The sequence below is a fragment of the Aptenodytes patagonicus genome, chromosome 2 (genome assembly GCF_965638725.1).
Source record: "Aptenodytes patagonicus chromosome 2, bAptPat1.pri.cur, whole genome shotgun sequence".
NCBI classification, from domain to species: domain Eukaryota; kingdom Metazoa; phylum Chordata; class Aves; order Sphenisciformes; family Spheniscidae; genus Aptenodytes; species Aptenodytes patagonicus.
In genome coordinates this window covers 34,479,031-34,505,450 of record NC_134950.1, presented here as the reverse complement: position 1 = coordinate 34,505,450, position 26,420 = coordinate 34,479,031, and the positions used below count along the sequence as shown (strand labels likewise).

At 42.9% G+C, this 26,420-nt stretch overlaps 1 protein-coding gene and 1 long non-coding RNA gene across 4 annotated transcripts in view; one reads left to right on the top strand and one right to left on the bottom strand.

Moving 5' to 3' along the window:
* LOC143156292 (uncharacterized) overlaps positions 1-11,753 on the bottom strand; it is a 28,990-nt gene extending 17,237 nt beyond the window's left edge. The window contains exon 1 of the long non-coding RNA XR_012994597.1: positions 11,575-11,753. This is a non-coding gene — a long non-coding RNA (uncharacterized LOC143156292). The remainder of the gene's footprint in view (positions 1-11,574) is intronic.
* ZFHX4 (zinc finger homeobox 4) overlaps positions 9,536-26,420 on the top strand; it is a 153,838-nt gene continuing 136,953 nt past the window's right edge. Inside the window, exon 1 of one of the 3 annotated variants that reach the window (XM_076329520.1) lies at positions 9,536-9,863. The gene's annotated coding sequence lies outside the window, so the exon portion shown is untranslated. Of the gene's footprint in view, positions 9,864-10,063; positions 10,104-12,317; positions 12,370-26,420 lie in introns of those variants that run through there. The other 2 variants (XM_076329523.1, XM_076329522.1) reach the window with 2 other exon arrangements.

Here is a 26,420-nt window from a genome sequence, read left to right as displayed (position 1 = left end):
AATATTCATTTCCATTTGTGCTTGTGTTGCTACTGCGAAACATTTAAAGTAAAATCTATCATTCCTCCCTGAAGCATATTTAAGCAAAGCAGAAAGTTATAGCTATTAGGGGCTTGGTTCAAAAAACATATAGCATGCTTTTAGCAAACCAGAATTGTACGAGCTAGGTGACAGCATTTGTTTTGGGTAGCCTTATAGGCGCCTAGAACAGGTAAGGTCATTTTATCAGACTTCTCACCAAACGGAGGCCCTGACGGTAGAGAGTTTCTGACAATGGGCCAGATCTACGTTTACTCACTCAAGAAGGGACTGGCAGGATTGGGCCCATTCTGTTCACTTCATGTGTGTAACCTATAGAGAAAAAGTAAATCTAAACATAACTCCAGCCATATGTAAAACAGTGAAAATGTTTCAGTCAACATGGATGAAATTAATAAATTAGATTTCTTCCTCCAGCTTCTTAAAAAGAATTGCCACAAGAACAAAACAGAAGAACCCAAATAATGAAACAAAGGACGGGGTAGGGCCATTTAACCTGGAACAATCATTTCCTCGGGTTAAGGTTTGTTTAAAACCCAGAGCGGGCCTGAAACGTCAACTCTAGCGGTACCCTTTGAAACGCTTTTTTATTCCAGCACTCACTACACACACGAAAAGCAAATCCTGCAATAAACTGCAGGCTAAGTGCATGTGGCCCAACCAGGACCATACAAAGGCAACACACATAGCATGTCTCACAGCCAGCAGCACATGAGTGACTTCGCCAGGGGGGGATCCCTCATCTAGATCCCACTCTGGACAATCAGGACACAATATGGAAAAAAGCCAAAAAAAGAAAGAAAGGAAAAAAAGAGGGAGGGGGGGAAATTAGATCAAGAAGAAGCAGACCCCAAACCCCACCTTCTGCCCCCCAGACAAACGAGGGCAGGTAGACCAGCTGGGAAAGGTGACCTCCTCCCCGCGGAGGGGATGCTGCCGTCGCCAGCGGAGGGCACGCAGCGCGGGTGGGAGTTTGCGCCCTTCAGCGTGGAGCTGCGCGGGGCGCGCTTCTCCCGGCGCGGAGCCCTCGCACCTGCCGGGCCCGCGGAGGGGACGGGCCCCCCCTCCGCCCCCGCCCCCCCGCGGGCTGCCTGCCCCGGGCCGCCCCCGCCGGAGGCGTCGCTGCTCCCCCGCGGCGGGGCCCCGCGGGAGCGCAGCGCCCGCGGCCGGTCCCCGCGCGGCTCGCCGGGGTTGCCATAGCGCTGGCTCCGCGGCTCGGGGGCGCTGCCCGGCGGCTGCGGGCGGGCGGCAGCGGGAAGGGGCCGCTGCGCATCCCCGCGGCCGCCGCTGCTGCAGCGGCGGCGCGGGGGTTCCGCGGGGCTCCGCGCCCCGGGCCGCCCCGGGCCCCGCAGACACCGCGCGGTGGGAAGAGGGGGGCGAGTAATGAATTCCAGCAGAGAGCTGGAGAGGAAGCATTTTTCAGAGATCTGCCATATTTAACATTGACCACACTAAAGATGTTATTAGCCAAGGGGGGGTGGGGAGGGCAAGGGGGGATGCGATAAGGGAAAATAGATAATGACACATAATCCAAACCAGAAGTTTGAAACCAAGTTACTTCGCAGAAAAGAGCCACAAGCTCAACTTTTTTTTTCTTTCTTTTTTTTTTCCCCCCCCCTCTTTCTTTTTTATAGGCTGGGGCTGAAAGACAGGGAGATAAACTTGTTAAGGAAAGAAATACTCCTCTAGCAACCGGGTAAATAAAATAGCTGGAGAGAAACGGCGAAAGACGTGGGGGTAGGGAAATGCAAAGGACATACAACTATTTAGAAACCCCAAAGGAAATTGTAAAGTAGGAAATGAAAAGGAGGAGGAGAAACAATTCTGTTGTAAATTAAAAGGAATGAAGATTAGCGGGAGAAAAGGGGGGAATAGCTGCAGAAGGTCTAAAATAAAGCACCACTGAAGATTAGCCAATGTTTAAAATATCCCAACTGAGGAAAGAGAGTGGTGCACTCATCTCTTCGTCATGGGTGTGTGAAAGGGAAATGAGTAGGGATAATTACTAATATAGCACATGTCCGGAGGAACCAATCCAAAATAAGAGATAAATTTGGCTGGTGCAGACAGATACGAAAAAAGCTGGAAGAAAACTTAGGAATACAGAGACCTGAGAGGAGAGGAAGAGAATTAGAGGAGGAGGAAGGCTTCAGGAGTACAGGAAAACTTAGAGGACCAGCTGGATGGGGAGGAAACAGCTACGGCAGAGATGGGAAGAGAGAGTGAAAGTGAGAGAGAAAGGGAATGGGAGAGATTAAGGGGAGCAAATAAACCTGGGAGAGGGAATAGTTGGAGCGGATGGGAAGAAGGAAGGCAGGAGCGGAAAACTAGAAGGAGAGAGGGAAGGAGGGACAGAGGGAGGGATGTGGGGAGAGAAGGAAGGAGGCAGAGGGAGGAGACAAGGACTGAAGTCTCCCAGCCTAGGGAAGGTGCAGCACTGAGTGAGAGAGAGCTCACTCTGAGGGTTAGGTTAGATTTCCAGAGCTCTTAGAGCTCATCGACCAGCCCGCTGGAGTCACTATTCAACCCGAGTCCCAAACACACGCCTCACTAACTACTTTACAGCCACTTTCATTGATTTTCTTTATCAAATAAACATAATACCCGTTACAGCAACACTTCCTCTTCGCGCAGCCAGAATGCCACAAGCTCTGATTGCTGCATTTCTCCGGTTTGCAGTTCCCCACCCTCCACCCCTAAATAATTTGTGTTCTTTCACTTAAATGGTCAAATACATTATTGCTTGCAGAATTTTTCTGTAATCTGGAAGGTACGCTGCGAGCTAGGCAAATCGTTTAAATTATAAGGTAAATGGTCCCCATCCCCATCGCCCTGACGTGAAGACACATTTTTTTTCCCCACAATTTCAGGGGTAGCTTATATATTTACATACTTATTTCCTGCTAATAAGTGGTAACTTAATTTAAAGGGCGATGTCAAAGTGAACGCTCCCGCCTGACAAATGCAGGAAAAAATTAACGCAACTTTCGCACTTGCACCTAAACTGTCACTTGATCTAAGCATTTCAGCCTCAAAATTCAGTTTTACTTAAAAAATCCCCTAAAAGTAGCCCCCTTCAAAAGCTGTTTTTGAACCAGGCTTTTCCATATATGTCAAAGGGCTGTTGAATTATTCATTATTATAATTACTATCATCATTGTCATTATCCCTTTCCATGTGGAAATAATTTTATTATCGTAATTTGATATCTGAAGAATTTCCTGTTAGTCGTTTGATAATCATTTTTTTCTACTGAAAAGAAAAGTTTTGTTTATAAATGAGAGAAAAATATTTTAAATGCTTTTATGTTTACTATAGATTTCCGTTTATCTAATCGATCGGAATGCCGATAAATCGATTAAAGGTTTAGTGTTTTACAAACAACCATTTTGTGCTTTTTGATTTTACGTTCAGAATGATTTTAATAAAGCTAATGCCTTCCCTGAGCGTTTGTGCACCCCAAACCTAATATTCCATCATTTCTATTATTTACAATTGCAATTTAAAGTGTTTCTAATGAGAAAAATAAACACAAATAAAAGAAGGAAATAATCTGATTAAATTACTTTGTGCCTGTGGTCAACATTTTTAGGCAAAGCCCTTAAAAATCTTGGTGAATTATATGCGATCATACAGTGATTGCGGAATATTAAATTAAACTTAGATAAATCCGCATTGAAGGAGGCAGCACCCAATCCTGAATTTATTTCCCATTTTCTATAACAGCATCACTGCGCTCCTCTCTTTGCAATGACAATGTGCCAAATCTAGGCATTTTGAAAACATTTTCCATATGCTTTAACTGGAGACTGATAGACAAAGAAGAAAAGGAGATGGTCTTTTTTCTCTTGAGGTATATTTCCTTTAACTTTTCCTCCAACCTTTTCTGATCTTCATCATTTTTAAACAAAAGTTTGAAAATCATTAGGACCTTTTTTTTTCGTCTTTTACGTTTTTTTTTTTTCCTTATCGCGTAATCAATTCCTGAACTGTGGAGTTTCAGTTACGCTTTAATGCAGGACTATAGAACTATCATTTCTATACCTTGGCGGACAACATTTTGGGGAGAAAGCATTGATTCATTTAGTTTTTGCTTGCTGCTTTTTGTAATTAAAGATGGTTTTAATTATACTTTTTTGTAAGTCAGATCAGATGTGCTGCTTGCTTGCTGGAAGGTTTTTTTTTCTTTTAACGGTGCTTTTAATTTATGTGTAGTTTTTACGGATAACACAGAGGTGGTGGCTTTTATTTAGCTGTAAAATCCACACGTTTTCTTTGAAAACTTGGCTCCTTGGGCGAAAATAACTTTTCCTGGTTGCTTTATAATCGCTGTTTGTCGCAGAGGTAGTTTAGCATATTGTCTACACAACAAAGATTCCTGTTTTATTGGCAGTGTGGATTGTTGGATTTAGGTATAAATATTTCATAACTTTCCTCTTTCTGCAGTAAGATCGGTAGTTTTATTGGCTTTTTCTCCCTTTTTGTCTGTCTTTCTACCAGAACTGTTTTATTTCTGAAGTCCCTTTTTGTCCTTTTCCAGGATAGAATGTAAAATTTTTCCCTTGGATATATCACTGCTGGAAATATGCTCTTGGGCTTTCTGGAGGGGATGGGGGGGGAGAGCGGTGGTAAGCGGTCGTTTTCCTTGATTTGCATAAGAGCTAGTGAAGTGCCTGTGAAGTTGGTGAATTGCTATTGTTTGGGGCTAGTCCTGACTGTTTTTGTTTATAAACACTGGGGTGGTTGCCGGGAGGGGAGGGAGGTCAGAGCACTGTCAAAGCGCTGACCTCTGAAAGCCCAGAGGGCGCCTGGCTCCTTCACCCTCTCCTTTCTCTCTCTCCCTCTCCCTTTTTCTTTCCCTTCCCATCCAAGGCCAGGAGCTCAGGTTCAGGGCATTTAATCCCCGCGATCTGCCCAAGAAAGGAGCTGAAAAAGGGCTGTTAAGGCTCCGGAGGAAACGCCGGCAGCAGACTTAGACCTGGAAGGCTTTTATTTATAGTAACGTCCGGGTGCGCGTTTTTGTGCGGCTCCAGCCAAAATAACAACAACAACAACAAAAGCCAATCGGGAAAGGCATTATTTAGCTCAAAATCTCAGCGACATGTCTGTACTATTCGGCTGTGATTTTTCTCTTAGGTCACTGCTCGTTAGACGCACTTTCAGTAGGTGAATGCCAAATCTGGGGCAGTGAGGGCAGAATTGAAATGCAATATGTTATTGTTGGTTTATTTCTTTTTCGAACAAAACTTTCCAGGAATCAGATCGGGGGGGTTTGTTTTCTTTCTCTCCCCCTTCTCCCCCCCCCCCCCCCCCGCCCCCCCAGCCCTTTTTAGTGTGTACTGGAATGTGTTTGGGGGGGGGGAGGGAGTTGTAAATTAACAATAGATTTGTATACGTGATACCTGCAAAGAAAGAAATAATTAATACTAGCCAAACGCTTTGGGTTCAGAGTCAATTTCATCTCGGGGAAAAAAAAAAAAAAAAGAAAAGAAAAAAAAAAGTACAAGAGATTGCTATCAGGTTTAAGTGTGTTTTGAAAAGAAGTTGCTGAGTTAAACAAAAATGTTAGTTAACACACTGCCTTTGTCAAATAGCCCCCGGGAGGAGAAGAGACAACAAAAAGGAGAGGAGGTGGGGGCTGGGGATCTGAAAGTGTCTGTAGCTCAGATAAAGGGTCTGTAACACTGAAATCTTGTAATACCTCGTTTCAAACTGAGCTCATCTATAGACTTAGGGAACGCAGTAAAAAGACACGGATCCCCTTTCCCTTGGGTTGGGGAGAGGACAAGGTGGGGGAAGGGGACGTTTATTAGGGAATTATGTCGGTTTATTAAAAAGGGGAGCGGCTGTGGCTGTAATTATGCAGATCCTTGTGCCCCTGTGTGTCCGCAGCGCAGATTTAGGGAGTGAAATGAGCTTGGCGGAGAGACGTGGTGTAACAGCGCCCGGTTTGGGCTAGGATTTCTTTGTCTATTAAAGAATGGTCAGTCTCGGGCTCTGGCCCCCACCAGATCCGTCTCGCCCAGGCCAATAAGTTTTCCTTGGGGCTGAAGCTGGAGGTGGTGGAGGACAGAAAAGGCTGAGGCTTTTTTAAATTTTTTCCCCTTCCCTCTCTTTGAAATACAACGTCACTATCAAGAGCTTTTCGTGGTTTCAACAGGAGGCTCGAAAAAATCCCAAAATGTGTAACGGTGCCTGCAGGAGAAGTTCGGAGGAGGTGGGCGGGGGGTCCACCGAGACCAGAGGAGAGGCGCTGAGAGGTTAGGCGAGAGCCTTCGGGGGCGATCAGCTGAGCGAGAGAGGGAGGAGAGAGGGGAGCGGGAGCCGGGCCGGGCCGGGCCGGGCCGGGCCGCGCCGCCGGGGAGCCCGCCCGCCGCCCGCCGGCTCGCACCGCAGCCGCAGCCGCACCGCAGCCGCGCCGCAGCCGCGCCGGCCAGCCCCGGGTCCTCCTCGCCTGCCTCCCCCAGCCCGCGCCGCGCTCCGCTCTTATCACATCCCACAAACCTGCTGCTGCTGCCTCCCGGAATTAACCTTCTTCGATTTTTCCTAGCTACGTGGCGGTCCCCGGGTTTCTTCTAAACTGTTAACATCCCGTAGTGCCTTTTTTTTCCCCGACACCCCCCCCCCTCCCCGATAGCTACTATTTTTAGGGAGAGAGAAAGAGAGAGAGAGAGAGAGAGAGAGAGAGAGGAGATTTAAAACGTTAGGAAGGACAGTAAACAGTGGCAGAAGAAACCCTGAAAAATGTGGACTCTCCTCTCGCAATTCCTGCCTCTATCTCCCCCCCCCCCCCGCTTTGTTCCTTTAGCTGTAACTCAAAAACACCATAAACCTATATCCCCCTCCAAGAAGAGAGAAAGGGGAAAAATCTGCAGCCAAAAAAGAATGACTTGACTGTTCTGACGTTTGGTGTTTTGACATTAATGACATTAATGATATTGATGTTTCACCAGGAAAAAAGCACTAGGAATAAAGGAGGTGGTGGGGGAGGTGCGGGGGGACGACTTTAAAACTAAATTATCTTCGTTTCCTTATTCTTCTGTGACATTAAGTATACGTGTTTCTTCACTTGAATTTGAAATAGATGTATTGTTCTCAGGTGTTTCTTCATCACATTGTATTTAATCGTCTTCAGTCTTAGGAAATGTGTTACCATCCTTCAGGCATGCACTTGAATGGACAATGCATCCTTCTATCTCAGAGTCCCGTTTCGTCTGCAATTTAAGCCTAAAAGCCCTCTTTCCATCATACCCCCTCAATCTGATAACTGTAAACGGGTTTCAGAGATTTCATTTTCACTCTTTGTTTGCATTTTTTTCCCACCCTGTAAACAACGATGCAGAATATCGCTAGTTTCCTTATTACCTTCATTCACAGGGTGCAGTGCCTGTGGAAATCTGCATACATACGCTCACATTTTTTTCACTGATGAGCTGGTGCAATGCTTAGGTGAGGTTCGAAAAAGGAACAAAGTTGCTCTCACGAACCCCCAAGTGCCCCTGACTTTTCCTTAAGCTCGAGTCTTGGAGACTTTCCTGAAGTTTGAAGTGAGGTTTCTCTGGATTGGGCTAGGGCTCCTTCTATGTTCCCCGCTTTATTGGCAGGCTTCGGTTTTTGGAATAGCTGTACTCTCAGGCTGGCAATTTTTTTATTTGTCTTTTTCTTCCTCCCCTTTCCGAAGAGCTTTCCCCCCTCCCTCCAAAACTGTCAGGACCTTCACTCTGACCTTAAACATCTGCTTTTAGCAACTCGGTTCCCTGACACTGGCCTGTGCTTCCTTAAGGGCAGCCTTAATTCATCATCAGGTGGGGATTTTCCTATTAGCGTTAGTTCCAGTACTTGCAAAATGTTCTCCTGGAGCAGCAGGTTTAGGGCCCAGAGAGGTGCATATTTCTGCCATCCAGGTTTTTGCTGGCTTGTTGTTGTTGTTGCGCGTGTGCGCTTTTAATGGAAGGTTGTGATAAAACCTTCCTGCTGGTTTTTGGTGTTTAAGGCCTAAGACAAGGTTTTGACGTGTATCGCAGGAATCGCGAACTTCAAAGGCACGTCAGCTCTAAGGTTATTGTTCACCTGCGCGGGGTCCTTGGTACTGTAAATATCTCTTGCATGTAACTGTGACTTAGTGACCATTTCTGGTATACCCATTTCTGGAATAGCATTATCAAAAATCTGCACGTGTTCCTGCGGTGTATTCGGATGCTCTTTGAATAGTCATGTTTTTATCTTCGGGGGGGGGGTGGTGGATTTTAAAGTATGTCTATTCCTAGTTTTAGTTAATTATCTTTTAATGAAAGTGTCAGTCATATTCACATCTGCAGTATTAGGTTAAGATAATTAGATTTTCAAATGAGAAGCAATCTTCTTAAATCCCACACAGGAAAATATTTGTAGAAGATTCCGATTTATAATGACATCTGTACATTTTACCCTAGTTTTCATCATAATAATCCCCCCTCCCCCCCAAGAGTGAAATGTGTCTGGTAAAATATAGTAGATAAAATATTAATTAAATATCAATACTTGTAGGGAAAGTGGAAGACGATGCATGTATATGCATGAAACCTGTATTGTATGCAAAGAGACTCTTTCCCTGTGCTGATATTTACTTCATTTTGATAAGGCTGTTTACAGCTGATATTGTATATTCTGGAAGACTTTGCTTTTTACTTTGTTGATTTCTCCGAGCAATTACATGGCGGCCACCAAATAAAGTGTGTTATGTTTTGTGTGACTGGGTGTATGCGGAGTGTATGTGCATATGTGTAAATACGACGTAGGATGTGAGTGCACACGTGTGTGCATGTGTGTATGTGTAAATAAATCCATCTTTATCTCTGTATGGGCAGTTATTCCCTATCTTAGATGTATTATCTTTCCTTTCACAGAGGTGTCGTACATTCATTATCCCATCGCAAATATATATTTTTCATTAAATCCCCATTAAAAGAGAGAAAAGGGAAGAGAAAGACAGACAGACAGACAGAAAATAATATCTCCCCGATGGAATGATTAATTTGACCCGTTTCATTTAAGTTCCCGAACAGTTAAAAAAGCAAGTCTGTCGCGCCCCCCCCCCCTTTTTTTTTTTTAATTTTCCCTAGCCATCTACTTTGTGTGCCTGTGCGTGTGTGTCTGTGTTACTAATGAAGTTTGCAGACTTGTGTTTGTATCCATGAGCTCCTTTCTGCTGCCCCTTCTTCTCTGGGCTGGCTCCGTGGCTCCCGCAGCCCCGGCGAGCCCCCGGCAGCCGCGGCAGCTCCGGCTTCCCCGGCTCCGGGGCTGCGCGTCATTTGCAGCCCGGAGAATGTTGATCACCTCACTAATTACACCTCTCCCTCTCCTCTTCCCTCTCCTCTCCCTCTCCCTCTCTCTCCCTCTCTCTCGCTCTCTCTCCTCTCTCTCTCCTCTCTCTCTCTCTCTCATTCCCAGAGTGCATATCGGGAATAGACACACAAAGACATGCGCACTCAACTTAATCAGCCATTTTTTTAAACAGGGCTAAAACGATAATAATTAGCAGAATAAAGACATATCGGATTTTCATTTCCTTTCCTCCTTTTCCCAACCCCTTCACAACCAAACAGCGAGACCGCGGTCGGCACATGCTTTAACAACTCCCGGACCCCAAAGGACCGCTCCATGCCCCCCACTTCTTGCTCAATCATTTTTATTTTCACCCAATAAAGTTGGAGGATTATTTTTTTTTTATTATTTTTTTAATGAACCTTCTCTCGTTTACTTGGATGTGATCAGCTGTTAAGTAAATAAAGCAAAACAAAAAAAAGAGGCGAAGATCCAGTAGGAACTGCGAGGGGAAATGGAAAGTAAGTTTTTTCTTTAACTTTTATTGAGTAGTTTGTGTTAAATTTAGGTCGAGTATCGATTATCTTTCCAGGCTGATCTTGCACAATCTTTGATATTTCGCTCTCTCTCTCTCTCTCTCCCCCTCTCTCTGTGCCTCTTTCTCTCTCTCTCACATACACACACACACTCACATCCCCAGATCCCATGTATCTCTCCCCTCTCTCTCTCCCCCCGTTTTCTGCCTGTTTCCCCATTTTTAGGTACAGTATTTGCTCTCATTTGGGAAGGAGGGGCTGCTTTTTCTCTCTCCCTTCTTTCTTTCTCCCTCTCCCTTTCTCTTTTATTCCGGGGGTTACGTTTTGTTTGTGTATTTTTTTTGTTTTGGTTTGGAGCTGTGGGTTTGGGTTTTTTTCTCTTTCGGGCTGTAACTTTCGGATTAAGTGGAGGACCCTGCTCAGTTTGCAGAAGAGGTTCGGGGGGTGCCCCCCACTTCTTATTTCGCTCTTTTTTTGTAGGGAGCCCGGGGAGGGGGGGAATACTGTCAGATTAGGAAAGACGTTACGGCTGTCAGAAGTCATCGCTCGCCAGCCCCTTCAGAGCTCGCACTCTTGTTTCGCAGCTCGGTCCCCCCAAAACTTTGAGGTGCTTTTTGAAGGCGCATTCCGCTCTCCCACCCTCCTTCCTTCTCCTCCCCATCTCCACCCCCCTCGGCCTCCCAAACTTTCGCTTTCGGGCGGGGGGGGGGGGGGATGCCAGCAGGGCAATGGGGACCCTGACTGCGTGCGTGTGTACAGGAGAAGGTGTGGGGTGCTTTTTCCCCTCTCCCCCCCCCCCCTTTATTTTGCAGGTAGGTTTCTCAGGAGCAGAGGCAGGGGTGGCTGTGCGGCTGTGTGTGTGCGCGCCTGTGTGTGTGTGTGTGTGCGCGCAGGGGGATCGCGCTGCTGGCTGCCGTCTCCGGCAGCAGGAGGAAGAGGAGCCCGTTAGGAGCGCGCCCTGCCTCTCTGTCAGTTTCGCCGGGCGGCGCGGGGAGGCGGCCCGGCACGGCCCGGCCCGGCACGGCCCGGCACGGCCCGGCCCGGCGCGGCGCGGAGAGGCACGGCCCCGCCGGCGGGGATGCGCGGCTGCCGCTGCCTGCGGGCGGCTGTCGGCCGAGCGCCGGCGGAGCCCCCGGCATCCCCGCCGTGCCGTGCCGTGCCGCGCCGTGCCGTGCCGTGCCGTGCCGTGCCGTGCCGCGCCGTGCCGCGCCGTAGGAAAGGCTCCTCGCGGGCAGGGTCGGGGACTGCTTTCAGCGCTGCCTTTCTGAGATTTCTGAAAGGGGGGGGTCGGTTGTTTTGCGGGACAGGCGTCTGGTTTTTTTTTTAAACCGAGGACTAAGGTGTTTAAAAAAAAACAAAACCCCACAAAAAACCCCCAGTCAACCAAAAAAAAAAAAAAAAAGCTCATAAACAGCGAGAAGGCACTTCGGTTCCTGCGCTATCTAACTGCTCGTGCCAGAATCAAGTGCATCCCTTCCCATCACGGCGGCTAATGGCAGACGCGTCCCTGCTTCCCCCTCTTGCCTTACATGAAATTTCCTGCAAAAATGCTAATAAACTTTCCCCCCATCCGATGCCAACTTACGGCGGTTCCCCTCCACTCCTCCCTTCCTGCATCTTCTCCCCCCCCCCCCCCCCCCCCAGCCTCCCCAGCAGCGGCAGCAGAAAATGCACGGGTTGGTATTTCTTTTGTTACCTGCGAGCCGGGCGGCCGGGGGTCTCTCATCGGCTGCTTAGGGCACTGGGTCCAACCGAGAGAGGAGGCACATCAGTCGGGTTCAGCCTGTTTCACCTCAGCGCCGTCCCGAGGAGGCTTTAGCCACCATTCAATAACACACCCTCCTCCTCCTCTTCCTCCTTAGGTACCAAGGCAGAGATCGCAAACATAACACCCCCCTCCCCACCAAAAAAAAAAAAAAAAAAAAAAAAAAAAAAAGCCCAACCAAAAGACAACTTGCCAGGCTGAAGATGGTGGATTTACATTAAGCCAGACACAGGCAGGTTCACTCAGGAAGTCTGACCATCCCGTTTTCTGACAGTTGCATTTCCTCGGCTCCATTCCGTCCTCCTCTTTTTTTTTTTTTTTTTTAAATTTTCTTTTTATTAACCTTGTTCCGTTTTTAATCAAGGATTATGTAGTTGGCAGGAGGAGGTCGAGAAAAAGAGTGGAAAGAGAGGGCTCGAGTGCTTTTGGGGTGGTTGCTGTGAGGGTTTTTTTTCTGATGGTGTATTTTTTTTTTTTTTTTCAATTGTGTTTCCCCTGGATTTGCAGTGGCTCGATCCTTAGGAGCGGTGGTGGAGTGTTTGAAAAGATCATATGTAGCATTATATTTTTAGTTTGGTGGTGGATGGATGGAAGAGGTAGTGAGAAGCCTTTGCAGCCCTGCCTGTTGTTGGTTAGATTGAGGCAGAGACTTGGCTGCGATTGGGACGCGACTGTGACATGGGCATCGATCGCTTCCATTGAGAGCAATGCAAAAACACAGCCTGGGTATGTAACACTCTCAGTGCCATCAACACTTGTTTTACTTTATATTTACTGGCAAAACTGACAGAACGATCCGGAGTGCTTTTCTTTGAAATAAGGAATACAAACATTTGGATGGGAAGGTGCACAAAGAAGACTGTGGAAATAAACGGGGGGTTGAAGGTTGGGGGGTGTGTGGGGGTGAAGAGCCTTAATCATCATTGCTCCACTTCCTATTCAACTGACTGTATTTAAGGAGTTTCTCTCTTTTCTCGACTGGGGGATCCTACTAAACTGGTTGAAATGAAAAAAATCAGACAGTCAACCTTGAGGGAATATCTGCTAGTTTTCAGGGTTTGCGGTTTCAGCCGGTAGGAAGGCACACAAAATAAAAGATGGCTAGCCAGCTGTTTTAACCTCTTGCACCTGGCTCCAGAGCTGGGGCTCACCAGGATTATTCAGTTATTCGTGCTATCTGTGCTTGAATATTTATAGTGTACGATCTAGAGATCCACACGGTGCATTGTAGCATCTCTCTATCCTTTAGTCGTGGGCTTTTTGGACTTCGTCAACATAAAGATGTATTCAATAGTTTTCATTTTTATGATAATGAACACAGAGGGTCAATGAAATATAGAGGGAAAAGTCGTAAATCTGCAAAAGTGAAACCTACCCAAGGAACAAAGAAAGGTCAGGTAAACCATCTGTGTAAGTCACAGTAATAGTACCTGCTGTTTGGTTTATGCAGTGATACTGCTTTACTATTCTCTAGCATGAAACTTATCCGCTAGATCAAGCTAAAACTAAAGGAAAGCTGTGGAGATGATAAATGGCATTGCGTGCATCTTTCAGAATAAGGAGACGGTTTTGTTCCTCGATTTTTGAGTAGTTTAGGTTTATTTGTGAAGATGGTGCACCAGCAAAGAACATATAAAGGGGGCCGAGAAAAATCACTGTTTAATATTGCAGAATTTACTGCTTCCATTCTGACCATAAGCCTAAATTTACACAATGAAATTTGATTATCTCTAATAACAATATTAGATCCTGCACTGGATGGATGAGAATTGAGGTGGTTTTGTTGATTGCAAGGGTTTAATGTTGCATTTCAGAATCTGATGTGGTTTAGCCTCCCTTCCATTAACTGGAAAACCCCTGAGGTTTTACAATTATTTCTTAAAGATAATACATTTAAGATTGCATTGGTAGGCTGAAGAAAAGTCATAAAGGCAAGAAGGGAAGCCCTTAATAACTCTTGAGATTCAGACATGTTCAGCAGTTAGATTGGCTCTGACTTCACCAAGGGTCGACAATGTGTCATTTCCATGAAGCCAAATTGCCCTCTGCCTATATGATATTAATGTGCAAATCAATATTTCAGGGATTAAATTTCCCTTCTTCATTTTTTATGGTTTCTACCTCAATAAGTCTCAAGTCTATTAGAAGAGGCTGGATGATTTAAAATCTTTCACTGCAGAATGGCTTGTCGTAGCCTTGTTTCACAGACCGTTTTTGGATTTTCGTTATAAAAGACTAAAGGCATTCCAAAGAAGTTGATAGTCAATATAGGGACATGCTCACTGTTGTAAAGCCCTTGTTCGATTAAGAGCTAAAAAGGTATTGAAAATATAATATATATGTTTATATAATATATATACATTCTACTGCTTTAAAAATATTGTGTTAATCACCTATTGATTTATTTCAAAATCAATTGAAGCTCCTTTCTTATTAGTGATTTGTTCAGCATTCTTCAGCCTTGTTGTTAATTTTCTTAAACAGCATGCATGAATTAATCTGCTGGTAGAATGTGTTTTGGGTTTTCTTCGAAGCATATTTAAAACAAGGCATTTTTACCTATTTAAGCTAAGTGTAGTATTGTGGGGAGAGCCAGGGCACTGTTTTCTGCACTTCGGATTCAGCATTGTTTTAATGAAGCTAAGGGGCGTTTTGTAAATATTTTATGATTTCTGCTCAGATGCTTATCAGCAATGTTTATTAAGAGTTTCCATTGAATATTCATGATCAGTTAAAAATTAAAATGGAGCTATCTGATCTGGAAGGAAACAATACATGACAGAAAATTTAGGTCAAAATATGAGGTTGTGACTTTATCACATAATCTTGGGAAGGCCCTACTGTCTATCATTTAGTGTTGTTTTATAGTCTTAGACCATCTGGACCAAGTTCCGCACAGCTGCACGAATTTCATATGTGATAGAACATTTTTTCCATTCAGTGTGAAATGTTCCTTCCTAAAAACGTACACCAGACTCGCTTAATTTAGTCTGCTAAAAGAAATGCACATGAAAAAGGACAAAAGGCTCTTTAATCTCTGCAAGCTGTTTGTTTTTCTTCAAGATTCCTGTCTGTTTGGGTTTGAAAAGTCATGTTTATTGAGCAGATGATTCTGAGGTGTGACATTAAAATAATATATGATTTTTGTGCTGGTTTCTGCTCTCCTGGTTAATTTGCAGAACTACTTTTTATGCCTGTCAAAACACAGAGTTAATCTATTCTTATTTACAATTAATCTCAATAAAATTAATCTTAACTATGCCTTAGTCAGTAGCTTAAAATATCTAATTATATTCAATTAACTGCTGTCATAGTAATTAACACTGCTTAATTGCCTCTGCATATATTTATGTAAAGCTCATTAGTTACTGCTTGCTCTTTTTTCCTTTTCTCATTCCCATTTTTGTGGTTCTGAGAGCACTGACGTAAAACCCAGTCTAGTTTTTGACAATTCGGGTCTTGAAGAACCTTGTGACAATGGCAATACATGTGTTCGTAACCTGTTATGTGGGTAAATATTTCTGTTTTCATATGCAAAAAGGGTACCAGAGCTGGGTCTCTAAAGAACTTCCAATCCAGCTTCTCCCCCCCCGCCCCTTTCTCCTACCCCAACACATACAAAAATGTTTTCTAACCTTGTTGATAGAAATATGAGAAGCCAGGTTAAGCTTTGTGTTTATAAATGAAGAGCTTTTCTGCATCTGCCTTGGGGCTGTACCCAGAAGGCAGAGCTTTGCTGCTCCAAATTCATTCAAAGGGTTAAAGACTTGGCCAAGGTTCAAACCGAGAAGCGCCCAGGGAAAGTGCATGTGAATATGTACAAGTTTCATGTAATTAGTGCTTAATTATATTAACATATGCAAATTGTCAACTTAGGAGCTTGTTGAGCTGGCAAAGATCAGCCAGGCACAATTGCTGTATTGTTCTGAAACAATAATGGATTTCAAGTTGGATTGTGAAAACACATAACTAGCTATCTAATTTAACTCATACCATGGTGAAATTTCATTAGTCTCCATGGAGACTGGTTTAATTGTGCTGACTAATGTTCTGGGCTGCAGAATGTCCTAAAAAGAAAGCGTTGTTTGCCTAATCCACCTTACAATGACACTTGTTTGTACATGTTTCCCTTGTGTGAGAATTTGCATATGCAAATAAATAGTTTCTCTGCCCCATTTGTCATGGCTGTTCATTACCCATGAAGAGGACATTGTTACTAGGCTGTTACTGAGTCTCCCAAGACAGGATAGTGTCAACCAGTCCAGCCACATTCTTTCATAATTTGTTTCTGATTAATAGACCAGAGTGAGGCTCATTCTATTCAGGCCTCTGCAAAGGGAAGGTCAGTTCTGTCACTGAAAAGAGTTTCCGCAGCAACTGAAGTTTTTTCTCTCCCTCCCCCTCCCCCCCTCTTGCTTTGGCTAAAATAATCATATTTAAAATAATGTATTCTTGCTCTAAGGAATACCTCCACTAATAATCTCTAGTTTCCTAAAGCAAAAGATAGGAAAATAAAGGAGATTCTGGTATTGGAATATTAATCCTGTTTTTGACAGAAAGGTAAACTGATATAATTGCTTTTCAGTCGAAGGAATGGGGGTTTATACAAGTGTGAAAGCATCGGAAAAGGATTAGCATTTTTTTGCATAATGAAAAGCTCTGTTGAATAGGGCACTGAATGGTTGACTGAATGACTGAGATGAAAGGAAGATGAAAATGCAGGCTCCTCTTTCTTTATGCCTATGTTCAGCGCTCCCTAAAGTTATGTTTGTCCAAGACTTGAGAAAACAAGCAGAAGCTCAGATTTCAGCAACTTGCTAAGATGCCCCGAGTTTCCATCATCATGTGAAGTAATATGTATGAGAGTAGTGCAGCGAAAGGGTGGGAAACACAGGTTTGTATGGAGGGGAGCTCCAGGAACATGACAGGCAAACCAAATATTGACTATTGGGTATCGAGGATTCCCAGCACTTTGCTCGGGGGAAAGAAAGAGGGAGGAGGGGGGCCGGCAGGGAGGGAAGGAGCGATTTTAAAAGTTGCCAATGGAAATTAGGCATCAACGCGTAATAATCTAAGAAAGTTTGGTATTCGAGCAAGCGGGCTTTAGTCAATATCTGTTTTCATTATTAAACTATTTCTCTTTTGGAAAAAGTTATGAATTCTGACGCAGTGCTAAGTGTTTAAGTGGTATAGAAGCCTTGCTGGGGAAAAAATTACTCTTTTCGTTCGGCTTTGAAAATAGAGAAAGCTTGCCGAAATAGAAATTGATACATGCACGTAAGGAGCGGGGTTTTTGGCGTGACTGCATCAGCGTACTCAGGTTGTTCAAGACATTTGGATTCCGGTAGACTCAGGTGGCAAGAAGGGCCCCGGCCTCCTCCTGCAATCAGTGCTAGCCCCCACCGACTTCAACCAGAGCTGGATCAGGCCCCCAGACGGGGCTGCAACTGGTTAGCTGTTGACAATGTGATCAGTGCTTCTAATTATGTTCTCTCAACAGTAATTAGGGCAGTTAAAATACCATAAGTGTTGAGCCACTTTTGAAAGTGGGAAGTGGTTCTTTTGTACGTATGTAAATCAAATGCAGTGTGAATAATTATTTGTATGTATGCATATTAAATAGGCTCTCTTTTTTTTCAGGTCAACATAATTACCGATTTAGAGCTACTGGGGAAAACTCTTGGTAGTTAGACTAAATATTAACTTGTTTGGGGGAATATTTTTAGTTTGCGGAACATTTATTTGTAAATGCTTGTTAGTTCAGCATTGGGCTTGATTTGATAATATTTAAACAGTTAGAGATGCCTCTAAGAAATTAGGATTATTTGTGGATAAATGAAGTAAAACTGTAAAAGCAGAAAGTGCTTGGTAAGAATCAAGTCACAAAAATTCTCTCTTTTAAGTCGAAGTTAAAGACCTTCTATGGGGTTTGAGAATGTTTTACTGCTAACTTTATGAAATTCCTTAAAACTTCTTTTAAAGGAACATGCTTAGGGGATATTCTTTCATTCTGGGAACAACTTACTAGTGTATTTCCATAAGAAAAATGTGTTAATTTAAAAAATAAATTCATTTATATTTTAAAATATTGTTAACCAAGCAGCATGTGTTGTCTCTGGCAAAGTTCCAGCCACTGTAGAACTGGATAACACCTGGGTTAATAATAACTTATGTGATGTCTGCATTCTTACTGAATGGGCAGAAGCACAGCACACTGAGATACTGGGATTCAAGATTTTACAGAATCAGATGTAACGCAGAATATGTTTATGTGGACGGATGCACAGATAGAAGAAACTAGAAGACACGTATCGGTTGCTCTTACCTAGTAGGTAAAACAAACCTAGTAGGTTCCGTTTGGTTGTTGTTGAGATTTATTGTTGTTTTTGAAAGGGGTAGTAGGCACATTTATTGATAGCAGGATTCAGCAGATCTGTAGAGATAAACTTGTTTTGCATAAATAAGGGCAGCAGGTTTAGTCTTTAATACATATTACTCTATTCCTTTTTTTAATAGTTGCTCTATAGCACTTTTATACCAGTACTTTCATTATTACTGCAGCTTTTGCTGAGTTCCAAACTAAGCCAGAAAAGTTTGTACCGGACTGAAAGATGGTAGTCTTGCTGAGGAATGACTTTTTCTGCTTAAACAAAATATTCTGAGGAATGGTTTAACTAAGTTATATGATCAAAATAAAAGTTTGCCATGTTAAGATGCTCTTTTATATGTTCACTTTACTCAGAATCAGCTTTCAATTAAAAAAAAAAAAAGATATTTAGAAGGTAATTTGTCCAAATTATATTTTATTTGCTTTTGGTACTTTTGAGAACAGTTTTAAATATGCCCAGAAACTGGGATCTCTTTACAGACAAATCTAGCAGACTTTTAGCACTCACAGTGGTCTGATAGACTGTACCAGCTCCTAAGAAAGCATCATAGTCCTTCAGGTCAATAGTTCACAAACTAAAGGCTGTATGTACATGATAGACCATGGTGACTCTGAAAACAAACATTTACCATATAGGCTGCAGCGGTGTCTGCAGAACAAGTGATGCACACACTAGATGTACATCTAAAACTGTATTTAAAAGACAAACATTCTGCTTCAGAAACAAAGAAATCCTTACGAAATGGCTGTGTTGATGTGAGCCTAGGATATGTAAACCCACAAGAACTGGATTCCTCCCATTCACCCCAGACTAAATTAACAATAACTCCTCTGAAATCAGAGGAGTAATATGGGTGTAAAACTGGCAAAACATGCAGTTTTGATATGAGTAGAAAAAGAATCAGGCCTTCAGTTACCAGTTGACAATATTCCCATAAAATCAAATTTAAAAGGTTTCATCTCCTCTTTCCGCACTACCATTTCCATTTTTAAGGATGATGCGCCCAGTGCAGAAGGCACCGGAGGGTCTGTAAGAAGGAGGTTTTCCAGAGAGGCTGATGGGGGTCAGTTCTGTTCCTTTTACCAGGTAATAGCAGAGCTGAGGGTCTGGGAGCAACGGCTGCTGAAGGCTTGCTCCTCCCTGTTTTGACACCGAGGCTGCCTTATAAATTCACCTAATCTGAGATGACAAGGCACCTGTCACGGGTAGTGCTCCAGTGTTTGGAGCACTGATGGAAATCTGGAGTAATCCCAGTTATTTCCACACTTGTTCCAGAAGATGGTAGTGTAACAGATCAGAATAATCTCTTTTTGAAGAATAACAAAAACATAACTTCCTTCTTTCCCTTCAGTTGTTGCGGAGGATCCTTTGAGTTTTGGTATTCTGAGGGCCAGAGCTTTCGTAAGAAGAGAGGGGGGAAAAAAATAATCCTTGGATTTGCCAAGCGTTACGTGATGGTTTCAAATGCAGGTGGTTTTCCTGTGTGAGAAACCATGTCTGTCCACCTTCAAATAAGAGTTTCTCCTTGTTTAATACCTAACACTTCACGTGCCTTCCCCACTCCAGAAAATAAGGTTCTGAGTGAAGAGTAGCTCCTTAAACAGGGAATTTATTCCTGTGGGTTTCACTCTGGTCCTTTTATACTTTTTTATATTGAAATACGGTTATTGATTTTGTTTACAGCACCGAGGGTTTAAATTAAAGAAAATGTAACATTTCTAAAATAAATTATTTAGCTACATGGCAAATGTCACCCCTCAATCCCTCAGTTCCTTTGAGTTTTATGAACCGCTCACCAAAAAAATCACTTTCTTTGCCATTGCAGCGCAGCCATCTCTGGGGTGGGAAGTGTCACCCCGTGCACAACCAACCACAAGCCACTCTGCTGCAGCACAGCAGCCTGCCTCAGGACTGTTCCCAGAAGGAGCAACCGATTGCTGTAGGGAGGCAAAATATGGTTTTCTCACTGGGTCGGCAGCCGGTGCGCTGGGACAGGCATTTCAGCTCCAGTGAAAAGCATCACTGGAGTTTTAAGTCCCAACTGGTCTGGCCCGTGGATTTCTCTCTTGCTGGACGGGTGGTTTCTCCAGCGCTGCTGCAGTTTCCAATTTGGACCGAGGGCCTCGTCCAAAGTCCAGCGCCGCCTCATCGATTTCCCCGGGGTTTGGATCAGGCCCTTGCAAAGAAGAGTGCCATCTACTGAGGCACCCGCCGCAATTCAAGCAGCGGCAGGTCAGCGCTGCCGGGCAGCCGCCCCCCGGCCCCCGGCCCCGGCCCCGGCCCCGGCCCCGGCTCGGCTCGGCCCGGCCCGGCCCGGCCCTGCGGGGAGCGCTCGCTGAAATCACCGGGCAGAGGGGTGGTGGTGTCACAACTTTTTTTTTCCCGAGTGGGTGGAAAGGCAAGAAGAGACAATGGAGTCAAAAAATGTTAGTATTTAAATATAGCAGAAACTGGGAGCCTGACAATAACTCAGCTACTACAGAATAAATTCAGCCATCTGGAGATTGTGACACGTCCAAAAAGGGTGGGGGGTGGGGGGGTGGGAAGAGAGACCTTAAAAATGAAGGATTTCATTCCATGTTGAAATGTATTCTCCACGCAGGCTGCTGCTTTAATGTTGAACAGCACAGGTCTCTGAGTGGTTTTGTGCATCAAAGACATACATACTGAAAACACCTAGCGTCTTGCCACAATTGCATGTTAATGTTTCTAGACCAGAGTTGTTTGGCCCAGCGCTGAGTTTACTGGTTGATATCAGTTTGTTTTTCAATGTTATCTTTATTTAAAAATAGTTTTTTGAGGCTGTTTGAATTTAAATACATATAACGGCAGTGATTTATAAACATTCCTGGTTTCAGCTGTAGCTGTACGGAAGGGTTGGATCTGCCCTCAGCATATTTTTTACATGATTTTAATAATTGGAGGCAAATATATTAGAAATCTTTTAGGTTCATTTAAAAATCTATGCAATTTAAACAAACGTTGAATTGTGTAATGGTTTGTCTGGGAATTACTTAGGCTGCACAGCGTAATAATATTTTATTAGCTGTCATTTGTTTTCTAGGAAGAAAATGGTGATTTTTATGTTGTGTGTTACGTGAAAACTTGGCACTGAAACGGGACAGTCCCTGAACATGAATTTCTAAAAAGGTGGGACAGTAGTTGCCCAAAAGGTGAAGACTTGAGAAAAATTAGGGTGGGTCATTTCTTTCCTGAAATGAAGCAGGGTATAGATTAGGAGCCATTAAGGTTTGCCAGGAGTTGCTGGTCATAGAAGCCTGTTTAAGTGCTCACTGTCAACAAGGAAATCATGGGCAGCACTTAAAGTGGCTCACCTCTGATTTATTCATAAACCTCACACGAGCACTTGGCTTTGTTCTTGCTCTGGTAAGGGGGAACTGATGCCAATAAGAACAGGAATAAAGAGCTTCTTGCATGGTCCAAAAGTGAATAGCACTTTATCTCAAAGCATGACCTCCATTCCCAAGATCTGTTGTGTTACAGTTGACTCCGCTAGATGTGTATTCTCAGATGAATTGCTAGAAGAGCTTACAACAAATATATACTTTGTAAACCCTCTAGATGTAACAAGAACTGTGTAACTGGAACTTAGGTTCTAACTTGACAGAAAGGTTGCGGTATTCATAGTGAACTGAGAGATTTCCGTTTCAGACAGCGCTTTATGCTGGTGTTTTTAATGTGAGTCAGAAAACAGTACGATTATGTGGCTGCGATTCAAGTGAAAATTTTATATTCTTTAAGGGATTCATTTGAGAAACGTATTTTGATAAAAGCAGACACAGAGAAACACGAAGTAGTTCAGAGACCAAAAAGAAAAAAAAAAGAAAGAAAAAGAAAAAAGTTGACTTTGGTTTTAGGCATATTTGATTGCTGCTGCTTTATTTTTGTTTCTCTAAAAAAGGCAAAGTAGTGCTAGCAGTCCGCGATGGGGGAAGGGACCTTTCGAAGACGGTCAACTGCCATGTTTGCACTGGGGCAGAGGTTGAGTACAGTTACTTAAATCCCCAGAGAAACATTTAGTTAACGCTAGTCTCTTTCTGATCCTGTCTGAGTCTGGTTTCCTTTTCTGCTTTTTAATGAAGTTTGTTTGTTGCTATGTTTAGGTTATGTTTTTAAACTGACTTGCATTTTCACAACAGATTTGACCAAAAGAGTCATAATGGAAGACAGTGATGAGAGTTAATGATACGTCTTTGATAAAGCAGTCCTCGTGTGCAATCTGATCACAGCCATCAGCTCATTTGTCATGGCTGAAGTGAAAATGTCAGGACCAATGAGTGTATCAGTGCTGAAGGGGGCGAAAGGGCTTTTGGAGACACTTTTGTGCTGGGAGTGGGCCATAGCTTAGATGCAGCTCTAGGGAAATACTGGGATTAGCCAACTCTGTGCACAAATCCCTAGCATAACAGAATTAGTTGGGAAAATGAGGTTTGTTAGGGAAAAAAAAATCTGTAGAACTGCTCTAGGCTGCAGCCCAGGAACTATGCAAAACAGTAAGGCATTTTATTAAAATAATTTTAGCAATGTGAACGTACACACATTCCAGCAAAAATCACAATTGGTAGCCAACATTATAACAAACCCCATCTTAATGCATTTTGCATATGTATGCAGGTTTGCTTCTAGAAAAAAAAGTGCATTTAAAATAAATACGGTCTTCAAAATCTTAAGAGAAGGTTTTCTGAATTTGACACAGTCAAAGTTAATACAACATATTTAAATATGAACCGATGCTGATCTTTTTGCATGGGTTAGTTCAAATAAAAGCTAAGGGCAGTCTCCCTCCTGCAGACACTTCTTTACTCCGGAGGTGTAATTCATACTATAGGAACATATCGATTGACAAACTGGGACTCTGGTGTGGCTAGCCTCTTCTCTCTTTGACTGGTCTGTACAAGGTGCTTCTGAAGAATATCACAATAGGCAGATGTGGGATATCCTATTGTATATGCCTGCCTTGCCATGACTGCAAATGCAAATTTTTCTGAAGAGCAAGGTTTAATATCCCTTACAATTTTTTTTTTTTTTTTTTTTTGGTGTTCACATTCATTACAATAACTCTGGATACTTTTGGCAGCCAGTTTCCATTCTCTTTTTTAAACTTGGTAAATTCATGATCTCAATGGTATCCTGCAGCAATGAGTTCTACTGTCTAACCCCTTTGCCCCTCTCATCATCGGGTTTTAATTTGTCACAGCTTAGCTTTCTTGGAAACCTGCTACTTGTCTTTTGGTAAGCTTCGTCTTGCTTCCTGTTACATACCTAGGAAGAGCAGGGTGCTTTTGCCACTACGTTGTCCGTAAAAATGCTGAAGAAATCTTGATTTCTTTGAGGTGGGGAACCTACTTGCCAGACCTATTCAGCTGCTGTGGAACTGTGTAGGTGTTTAACCAGGTAATCCCATTGCCTGCACTATGCCAGCCTAAGAGGAGTGAGTGGGAGTGGGTTATTCCATCTCCAGTGCGTGGAGTGGTTACTGAGGAATTGTCAGAATACTAGACATTTGTAGAGAATTGTCTGTCTGGCTACACCAGTTACTAATGGCTATTTGCCTGTGGAAGGGATATTTACCTGTTTTGCCTTCCCCTGTGTTTGATAATGCAGAATTGGGGGTGTTTTGACTTCACAGATCCGTGCCGAGGGGGTTCAGCAGACTGCCAGTGCTGGGCTGAGAGCAGTTTTTCCTTTGTTTGGTGCTGCTATTAGAGGTGCTGCTGCAAGTTTATCATCATTCCTTTGGATTTAATGGAAGGATGAGATGAAAACAGAGTTTGGTATCGGCTCCATTGTATTGCTGATCTGGTAGCTGCCACCATTACACAAGGCCTTCAAAACAGAGCAGAGCGTGGCGGAGGACGGCACTGGCCCTTGCTGTGCTCTGGGTTATTAGTGTGTCTGTGTTGCTACCGTGTGTTGCACAGCGTTCGTCCGTGGTGGAAAGCTCTTGTTTCCTTTTTCTTTCCCAAAACTTGGGCGTAAGTTTGGGAGCAGGCAGAACTAGCACATATGCTGATCGGAGGGGGTGGAGAGCAGGGGATGTGTGGCAGAGCCTTAGGTTGTGGCTCAGATACCAGGTAATCGCCTCTGGTAAGCCTAGGTTTCCTCACAGTGGGCTTGCAGCTAGCATGTGAAACTCCCTTCTGTGGTCACGGGCTTCAGGCCCGTGGTCCTTCTGGGCCTTCTCATGCTATGAACGTGGCCACAGGGACTAAAGATACCAGGTAACCTCGAGTCTGGCATAGAAATGTGTAATAAAGCTGCAGCCACTAGCCCTTAAACCCCAAACACTTCTCTGTTTATGCATGTCAGTGTGAGTGGCAGCAGCAAAGTAATTTATTTAATCTAACTAGTACTTACCTTTGTTAGGAGTCTTCTGCAGATTTCTTCCATTTCATGTATAGTGAATTGTCCTCTTTCAGATAATGCGCTTGTACAACCTTTTTTTTTTGTTTTGTTTAATTCTATTGATTTACAGTATTGAAGTGAAATATCTGATACCTGTTTCCTGCACTTTGACTGTACGTAGTCAAAGAAGCTGATGAGATTCTTCCCTCCCTTCCACAAGCCCTTTAGCTGTTTTAAATGTATAATTATCATTGCATGTCATTTGATAGCTGCACTAATTGCTGCCAACCATTGTCTGTTTGCACTTAATGCTGAAACCTGATCAACATCCTGCTTTGGTTGATGTTTGGTGGTAAACTTTAATTAACTCTTATTGCATTGAAGAAGAGCTCAGTCTCTGTGCTAACTAATCATTTACCTTCATTATGTCCTGACAGCTCCACTTGTTCCTGGTACTAATAGATACACCAGTCAGTAAATAAACCTGCAAACCTTCATGCCTTGAAGTTGTTCCACATTGATATTTTGTTGCTTAAAGTATAATGGGGTAAAGATAATTATTTCAGTTAGTTTTGTATCTCTGCTTTTCCAGACACCAATCTCAAATTGCCTTTTTCATGCCAGACAATATCATTTTAATAGTAACTGTAGATTTAAGATAACATTATTCCTTCAGCATGGTTCCTATATACATGCATCTTTTGAATCAATACAATTAAGCTTGTCTCCTGTTGGAATTCTTGTAATTATTTTTCCTGAAATACTTTTCCTGTAATGATATTGAAGTTAAAGTAATCAGGTTACTGGCGGATCATGTAAAATTCAACTCAAAATTGCTGGCTGCTTGATTTTAATTTGTCTGACATCAAGTTTGTTTGAAAAGGGATAATATGTGGTTAAACCAAGGAGCTTATAATTATGGTTGACATTTGTTTGTTTATAATGAAATCTAATTAAAGTTCATACATTTTAAAACACAAAAGTTAATTACTGAATTGCTCACTTCACTTATGCACAGCAGTCAAATTAACTTGCAGAGCAAAAAAATGACAAAAGACTATGCATAATAAAAACAAAATGCCCAGCTGATCTTGGCAATACAAAACAAATTTGCCATGATAATATTCTAGAAAAAACAAATGCTTTATTAATAACTAAACTGTTTAAAAAACATCCTGTATTTTCACTGACCAGGCTGCTTTTAATACAGACTAATATTTGAATGTTTAACATGACTTACAAAACCCACAGCTTTTTTTTTTTTTCAGATGCATAATTGGAAGAGTCTTGCACTCTTGTAAATGTGCACAAAAGCACGATTCTTTATTTTTTGTTTTCATCAAGACTTTTTCTGAAGTCATCTGGAGCTGTAGTATCTCCCCGAGAACTGGAATGTTTGCTCGAGTACCTGTCTTGTGATAACTTTTAGAAAGATAATTGCAGCATGTTTAGCATGCAAGCAAATTAGTACTAGGCAAACAAAAAAGTACTGTAACATTTATTTCACAGTTGTTTTTGAGACAATAAAGAGGTTAGGTGAATATTGTAGAGCCACTTTGACTCTCTAGTCATTATTTGTTAGTTTTGCAACTCAGTCTTACCTTCTTGAATGTGCTGACAGAAAACACAGCCAGACTTTAGTAAAATCACAAAGTTTGTGATAATTTACACTTTAAAAGATTATACTACTCTCTTTTACATCATTAAAGTATTTTTAGTATACTTACTTATGTTAATATTGCATTTTTGTTAAATTAGTCTTAAGTTTAATGAAACAAAAACCTACATTTCTGTAATTTTTTCTTAAAAGCTGTGAATGCAAACGATCTCTTTCATAGTGTTTGAGAACAGGTGACTGATCCAGGCAGTGTGATTTTTAGTGAAGACAATTAGGATTAATTTTCTAGCTGTTTCTATTTAATTTAGTTCCATGTGAGTTTAAAACAACATCTAATGTAAACTAACTTTGGTCAGAGTTAAAGAGATTAAATGGTGAGAGCTTTACAGATTGGGAATATCGAC